Source organism: Polistes canadensis, unplaced genomic scaffold, assembly GCF_001313835.1.
Source record: "Polistes canadensis isolate GaletaPanama2010 unplaced genomic scaffold, ASM131383v1 scaffold_30, whole genome shotgun sequence".
NCBI lineage: Eukaryota > Metazoa > Arthropoda > Insecta > Hymenoptera > Vespidae > Polistes > Polistes canadensis.
The window spans coordinates 846141-855042 of record NW_014569577.1 but is presented as its reverse complement, the minus strand read 5'-3'; the positions used below and the strand labels follow the sequence as shown (position 1 = coordinate 855042).

The 8902-nt window shown below is 33.7% G+C and overlaps 1 long non-coding RNA gene across 1 annotated transcript in view; it reads right to left on the bottom strand.

The window, feature by feature from the left end:
* Positions 1–8295, bottom strand: part of LOC106784093 — a 9206-nt gene extending 911 nt beyond the window's left edge. Inside the window, exons 1-2 of the long non-coding RNA XR_001381385.1 lie at positions 8284–8295; positions 7016–7084 (exon numbers count right to left, since the gene is read on the bottom strand). This is a non-coding gene — a long non-coding RNA (uncharacterized LOC106784093). The remainder of the gene's footprint in view (positions 1–7015; positions 7085–8283) is intronic.
* Positions 8296–8902: the final 607 nt, after the last annotated feature.

Below are 8902 nucleotides of genomic sequence, written 5' to 3'. Positions count from 1 at the left end.
TTTAAAAAAAAAAAAAAAAAAAAGAAAAGAAAAGAAAATATTACAAATTCATTTCAAAAGATAAAAAAAGAAAAAGAGAGAGAGAGAGAGAAATAAAGAAAGAGAGAACAACTCGTTTCTCTTTTAACATATATATATATATATAAATAAAATATTTCTCACGATCTTATACGCGTGCACTGTTGTGTGGTACGCGTGCATCATACGTTAGTAGTGCGAATAAAAATAAGCGGGGAAATAAACGAAAGCCTGTTTATCGAGAATCGAGTGAGGATACCCTGAAGGAAGATTTATGGAACCGATTAAACGCGTCACTTGTTCATTGTCTTTCATAACAATAGCTAGGTTACACTTGTCACGGTTCTCCCGCACGTGCCAAGTCTTGCAAAGTCCGGTGTAAGCAGACCGCAAGGATCTTTCTTGTATCTTCCCCTTCCCCCCTCCTCTCACCCTTCTTCCTCCTAGTGTTCCTTTTCTTCCTCCTCCTCCTCCTCCTCCTCCTCCTCCCCATTTCCCTTCACCTGTTCTTCCACCTTCATCTTCTTCATCTCTACTCTTTCTTATCATAGAATATACAGTCTGTTGGTGTACCTCCTCTACCCGTTGATATATCATTATGTATAATCTCACCTCTCCAACGTTATGACTTAGCAATTACGGAATTAAGGGAATAATTATGAGAGAAGAGGCTCGAGATCGGCACGTCTGTTGGCTTTATAACCGACAAAAGCGCATTATTACGGTATTACGGGTGCCGATTACGAGAACGGAAACGAGGCCGGCATGTCGTACTTCGTACTCTTCATTTTTGTTCTTTATATATATATATTGTAATTATTATTATTATTATTTTCTTAATATTATATGAATTTTCCATTGTATCGATCTTTTGATGTAGTCTCATTACTATCGTTGGCAAAATATCACCTATGTTCAATAACAGTTTCACATATGATAAATGTAAAGATCTTAAGTATTAAGTTAGTATATGAATAAAGTATGTGCTTAAAATAAAAATAAATAAAAAATATATGTATGTTAAACGAAATACGACATCTTGATGCTTGAGATGATCTTTTCTTCGAGAGATCGATATGTTGATCTTGAGAGATTCCAACGGTAATGATGATGATGATGATGATGATGATGATGATGATCACCATCATTCTTCGACTATGAAGAAGAAGAAGAAGTTGTTGCGTTAGAAGATTCTCTTGTTGTTCATTTCGCAAGCTAGGTAAAGAGAACTATGATCATCTTTCTTAGAAAGCATCAAACCAAGGTGGAATCAAAAGAGTATCGTGGCGTTGCTGTTTCGTGGTTAGCGTTACTGCTACCCATTCTTTCATGGCTCGACTGGTATGCGGGCCGTTTGTTGTCTATCGCAGAAACTAAGAGGTGTCCAACCTACAAACCGCCTTTTCCTTTACCTACAGATCCCATCATAATCGCGTATAGTCGTTCGTGCGATACGTTTCCTGATTCTTCCATCTCTTTCCTTCTTATTTTATTTCGATCAGAAACATTTCTTTCAATCTTCTCAACGAACCGCAGGATCCTACGTATAACGCGTTATTTTATTCCGACGAAATATACACGGATTTATGATTTTCTTCGTTCTTTTATTTCTTTTTTTCTTTTTTCTTCTTATTCTTCTTCTATAGCATTAATCTCGATCTACGAGAATAGAAATACAACGCACCGCGTATACGAAGTACCCATGTTTGAAAGTGAAATCGGGATCGCGGAAAAGGAACGTTACGTATGTTAGGCGTGTAATTGAAGGTATCGTGCGAGAGGAAATGTTAGATTGACTTTTGACGTATAACATATACGTAAACGTGAGAAATATTAAAGGGACGACAATCAAAATCGAATGAATATTTCTATCACACAATCTGCGATACGATTAGTTTTTACTTTTGTGGAATACGGAATGACGTTTATTATATCAAAAGTATATACGATAAAAGCGAAGATTATTTCAATAAAATATATGATAGACGATCTATACGAGTATATATAATACATTATTTAATTATCTATTATCATTCGCGTAGCGTATTATTTAACGAACTGTAAAGGTATATAATCAGCTTGCCATTACTCTCGATTTCCTTTTTCCGTTTCTATACACTAGTGGTAATATTTGATACAAAATCATTTAACTTTTCCTTTCGAACGTACGATTTACGTGAAAGTCATTTAAAAAGTATCGTACTTGAGTAAAAATTTCGTTTCTTTTATTTCTTTTTTTTCGTTCAATCGAGTTTGAAATGACCCGGTGCTTCTTTTAATGGCGTAAGAAGCCATCGGTGACGATTATGCGAGTAATACGAGACTGTCGTTAGTCACGGGAACGCTAATGTTATTGCACCTCGTCGTCATCGTCGTCGTCGTCGTCGTCGTCGTTGTTGTTACTTTCGTTGTCGTTGTCGTAGTCACCATACGAATTGTGTATTCATGAGTTTCGCGACACATAATGCGAAAGTGCTTGGAAGTAGGTAGAGAGAACTCGCCACCGACGAACTAGCACTATCTTTACTTACCTATCTATCCTCGCGGTTGCTGCTTCTAGTCGTACATATTTACTACTTACTAATACTGCCATAAAGCGAGACTATGCGATGCTTATAGCTGTGTCTCGAGGCCGGTGGAGAGGAGGAGGAGGACTTTCGCTGGCGTTGCCATTACGAACTCGACGGGTCGAAGCCTTTGATGCGAAGTTCGCGAGCGTCTCCGTGAGAAACCGCACATTTTCATTTTTTTCCCTTCCCCTTCTACTCATTATCTATCTATCTATCCATCTATCTATCTCTATGTGTGTATATATATGTATATCTCATTCTATAGAGAGCGCATAGAAAAATGAAAAGCTCACAGACGTATCTGGAATTTTACGAACGATAATCCGTGGGAATAGTTATTACTCATCTCCCTGTTTTTCTTTTTTTTTTTTTTTCAAATATATTATGCTAATCAATTCTTCTTACATTCTATAATATCTTCATTTATTTTTCTTTCTTTACAGATTTTTTTTATTATCACATATTTCATCGATCAAGCGCGCTAGTAGAATCGATAACGTAAATCATATTAAATTAATACACAAGTAATAACAATACGCAACAATTGTAACAAATGTAATAAAATCTCATGGTCGTGCTTATTGTTGGTACGAACAAAGTATTAATAAAAAAAAAATAAAAAAAAAGAGAAAAAGGAGGAAAGACTTTTTTTTAACGCGGGAAACATTACTCGCAGTCTAGACAAAATTTATGTACGTGGATCTATATTTATACATGCGTATGCGTATCATATATATATATATACATATATATATATACATATATATATATACATATATATATATGTGTACAATTTGAAGTATGTATCATGAATGTTTACAACTTAGTTGCGTTTAGAATGGAATGTTTGGAGTGCATACGAACTCGTGGGTACTTCTCGATCGACGAACACTTCTCTTCAACCCTCATTCTCGTTCTCTCCCTCTCTTTCTCTATCTCTTGTGCCGGTTAACTTTCAAGAACGGCTTGATTTACTCCATGAAGAGTTCGGATAGTTCATGCGTAGTTCAGCCAACTTGATACTGCTTCTCATCTTGCTGCCTAGAGGTACACGCTCGAAACAATGAACATTTCTATCGACTTTCTGTGATTAAGAACATTGTTTTAATGAGGATTATGAATGTACGTAAATGTCGTTGAAAATACAAGAATATAAGAACACAATCACACCCATACACACATACACATATACATTTGAATATACACATTAACGAAAACGTGACTGGTTTTCATTCGATCGTTAGAGATCGATGATCGTCATATAATTTCTTCGTGACGATTGACAAGAACATTGGCAATAATCTCGTAAAAAGATTCGCGTGTATTAAAGTCTGTTCAACCGATAAATTATCTCTTTCTCTCTCTCTTTCTCTCTCTCTCTCTTTCACTTTTATATTTTTTCGTTAGCGTCTATATAAGAATGTATATGGATGGCTATAAAAACGCGTACTAATATACACTCGCACATACATACAGATAAAACTCGAATAGAGTTGCATAAAAAGATACTTAAGCATGCGCGAGTGCATTCACCGGAACGATAACACGACGAAAGGTGAAACAATGAATATGATCGCTCGGTACGAAATGATTTCGCGAAATTCGTTGACCTTGAATGACCAAGCCTTATGAGACACACTTTTTAAGACTTTCATAAATGAGTATATATGTTCGAATGCAATTTTACATGTAGCGTAATCGCATTAACTATGCTCGCGAGCGTCTTCGAAGTGCAACGTCAGTGACAAATAACCCATACGAAACAGACCGGAAAACGTTAAGTGAATCCGTTCGTTCTTTCTTTCTTTCGTTCTTTCGTTCGTTCGTTCGTTCGTTCATTCGTTGGTTGTTAGTACCTATAACGTTGCAATAAACGACACGATCTTACGTAATAAAGTCGCTTCTCTTGGCGCAACCTCGAGAAAATCTCTATGTACATATGTATGCATGTACGTGAGAACGGGGTTTCCGTAGGCTATCTCTGATGGATTTTATTTCAATTCGTTGAATATTCCGTTCGTTTTAACTCGAAATTAAGCCAAGAGTTTGGTGCTTGAATTTTGACGAAAGATAGGAAAAAGATTTAAACGAATTTGGTTTTCCATCGATTCGTCTAAATATTATGCATTACGTATATTATTATTATCATTATCTAAATATCATTTTATTCTTCAATTAATACAAAATCAAGAGTTTGATATATTGAATTTTCATAGTGCACCAAATTGACCTAAATTTTGCATGCAATTTGGTTCGTATGTTTTATCGAACGTTATTAATATAATTATTATTATCTAAAATAAAATGAAAAAAAATCGTTATAAATGTGTGACATAGATAAGATAAAAATTGTTAACTCAGGGATAAGGAAACCCATAAAGTTTTCACCGTTGTCGCATTTTTCTAAGCATCTCTCATCGATTTCTAATTCCCCAATGGATACCCTGTTTGGTTATAAAGAAAGAAAACTTGATACCGGAGGAAAGGAAGTTAGTTGAAGGTAGCCGGACGGTAGGATTACCACTCTCTTTCCCTCTCTCTCTCTCTCTCTTTCTCTCTTTCTCTCTTCATCATTCTCTTTGTCTTTGTTTTATCGTCTCTATTTCTATCTCGTTGCTCGTCATAACGGTGCATCCAGCGCAAGAGCAAACGTCCGCGTGTGTATCGAAGATCTAGTCGGCGGCGGCCACTGATATTTAATACTTTCACTCGAACTCCTTGACCCGCGCACGATCGCACACGTGGACTCACGTATCTACACATAAACAAGCAAACGATTATTCTTGCTCTCTCGGCGAGAGTTTACGCACAGGAAACGGTTTAGAAGAGTATTCTTTTTATTAATAATCCCTCTTATCCCCTCGTGTTGGAACAGACTCGACACCGTGTTCATTCCGGTATGTGTATAGAAATTTATTATTTTTTCTTTTTTTTTTTTAAACCATTGTTTTTGCTTTTACTTATAAAATCTCCTTTCCTACAATTATCATTATATTTTGTTTAAATTTTTTTTCTTGATTATTTTCAGATATTTCAAAAGTTTACTCTACATACACGTATAGATTATTTTATATTATGGAGTTAAGGATTAAATATACAATGGTTAACAGGATGGAATGAATTTTATAAAAAGCGGGATAATAATCATCGTCAAATTTCATGAATTCTAAGGAATTTCGATGTATTTGATTGAATATATCATTTTTTCCGATGAATATTTGGAAATAAATACAAGTATGGAATGTTGTTAGTTATATTATTTTTTTTTTGAACAGTTTGAAATGATTGCTCTCGTAATATTACATAGGAAGAAATGTTGAACGTTATGGAAGATAAACTCGGATGTAATGACCGTGGAACTCGACTATGAAAAAAAGCAGTGACAGTTAGCTCAACGAAATGGAAAACTTTAACACCGTAGCCGAACAGTTAAAGAAAAACTTTGTTATGCGTTCATTTTTCTTTATCATGCGAATTATGGTTGGTATTCTTGATATTATCAGAAAAATTGTGTGTTTCCCCATTTATATGTATCAATTAGAATGTAATTGTAATTTATAAAAATATATATATAAACAAAATAAAAATGTATATAAGAGTTAAATAATATTATTTTGTTGTAACATCGATTCGATTCAAAATAGATTCGATAGCATCGAAAAGAATATTCTGTGTTATCAATTATTATATTAAATATAATTACTTGAAAATTTCATAAGACCCAATAGAGGATTTTTGATCTCTTTTTTTCTTTTCTACATTATCGATCTTGATCCCAGAGCACGGTAATACTAGTGTCTCCGTCATACGGTTCGTCGATCGAGCCATCGCAAATTATTTCGTCTAGCAGCTCGTAGCATTAATTACGGTAAAAGCTTTAGGCCACGAGCTGCTGGGAGTACCACTAGTAGGTAGACCCTGCTAGTAAATGAACCTAATAGCCGTACGCTCGTATTATCCACGCCATGTTTCAACATTACGTTGCTACATTTATTGATATATATATATATATTATATTATATATGTATATTCATGAAAAACCTAACATAAGTATTATACGAAAAAATTAGGCATTTTTGGGAAAGCATGTAAAAAGAATTTTATTATACGTTTAAACTAATTTTTGTAAGAAATAAATAAGTAAAATATAAATTCACGAGAAGCGAGATTAATTAAAATATAAAAATGAAATTTGATTAGTATTTTAAGTCTGATTTGTTTCCTACAACAATGCTCGTAGTTATTCGTAATTATCTGTTCCTATACTTTGAAAACAAAAAATGTTTTGTTAATAGTATTGTTCTATCGGATCTAATGTATGGATTACATTTAAATTCTATTATATATAAAAATTTTAATGATCACATATATATTGATTTTATTGATAAAATTTGATATTCAACATGCATACACATTAACATACATACCTGAAATAATATAATTCCATTCCTCGACAGGATCACTTCGGAAACTAACTCCATGGTGAAATATTCACTCTGAAAATACAAGGAATATCGTTTTTCATTAAAAATATCTAACTTATTAAAACAAGCACCGCGTATATAAAATGAAATGCATATTTCTTATGAATTATCGTAATATAATTAATTAAATTATCTTTAAAAAATAGGATATAAAACGTTATATCTAATATAAATGAGAAGATAAATAATGTAAAAAAATGTATTATATAATATACGTAATACAGAGGTGCACGTCGAAACACGTGCACACGATAGCTGTGAAGAATAATGACTGAAAATAAAAAAATATGTAGTAGAGGTTAATGTTATCGAGAAAACAGTTTTCCGGTGGTTAATGTATTGTTTATATACGTTGTACATATCTCAATCTCTCGTATTTTTATTTAACCGTCTTCGAAATTTGTAAACACATTAACCTTCGTATAAGTTCGGTATAGGTCGTTTATTGCGTAGTCGTTTTGTCTTCAGTCTTCTTCGAACATCGGGATATGTAACAACAGTATTATAAGAGTATAACATTTATTACGTGTATACGCGTGCGTGTGCGTGTTTCGTAGGAATATGCATACGTGCATAACGTATGCATACGTGTGCGAGTGTGTGTAATGCAGGAGAGTGATATATATATATGTGTGAATATATTTGCATATGTGTATATATGAAGTGCGCGAGTGTGTGTACTTCAAGAAGACAGTGATATATATTGTGTATGTGTGTACAAGGACAAGGTACATCTAACGGGATTTATTATTGGCTACAATTTATGTAAGTAACAATGAACGACAAAAATTAATATATATATATATGTAGTAATAAGTATATAATTGCGAGGGATAATTACAATGCGTCGTGCTCGAACACCGGACAAATGAATATTTTCATTAGTTTGATATCAATCGCAATTATAATTATTTTAATTAATAACTATCTAACGCGATGATCGTCGCGATTTTTTTTTAGCGATTAGGTAAACAATATTACAAAGTTTTCATACTAATCTAATCAAAGATTAATCATAAATGTAACAATTTAACATTAGAAATATTCACATACGCGTAAATAGAAAAGAAAAGAAAAAAAATGGAAAAAGAACATAATTAATAATTGAGAAGAAAAAGAAATGGAAAGATAATATTCCATGAATCTTAGTGATTTTTACTTCGTATCATAACTCGTAACACGCGAACATACATACATAGATACATACATACATAGAAGAAACATGGAACGCTTTCTAGGCGCCAGGAGATGCCTATCCTTGATTTTTTTTTAATCAGCTTTGCATCGACGAGCCGGCTCGCCTTCGGTTTTCCTTCTTGAGAACTCACGAAGTACGAGCATTGTGGGAATTCTCTGGGAAAAAGCCGAGAAGAAGAAGAGTTTACACGGCTCGCTTGGTTCGTTGCTCCAGTAAACGCATGGAATCCTTGTAAATGCATGTGCATCTTGCAGTTGTTACTATTGCTATTGCTGTTGTTGTTGTTGTTGCTGCTGTTGCTGCTGCTGCTGCTAGTCGAGCAACATGCATAAATGTGTTTAAAAGGAACGTAACATAGTTTTCCTCATCTTTTCTTGCAAAAAGGATGTAGGGGGAAGGAGGGGTTATATTTTAATCGACCACATCGTTACTGGATAAAGATAAAATTGACGAAAACGACTTGGATATTCTCGTTCGCTATAATAATAATAATAATAATAATAATAATTATCCGTGTTTTTTTCTGTTATTAATTAAACGTACGAATGTTAATAACGTAGATATTTTTCCATAGCTTTTACTACGTATTATGAAAATACAAGGACGATCGGGTAAAGAGTTTAACGTATCCT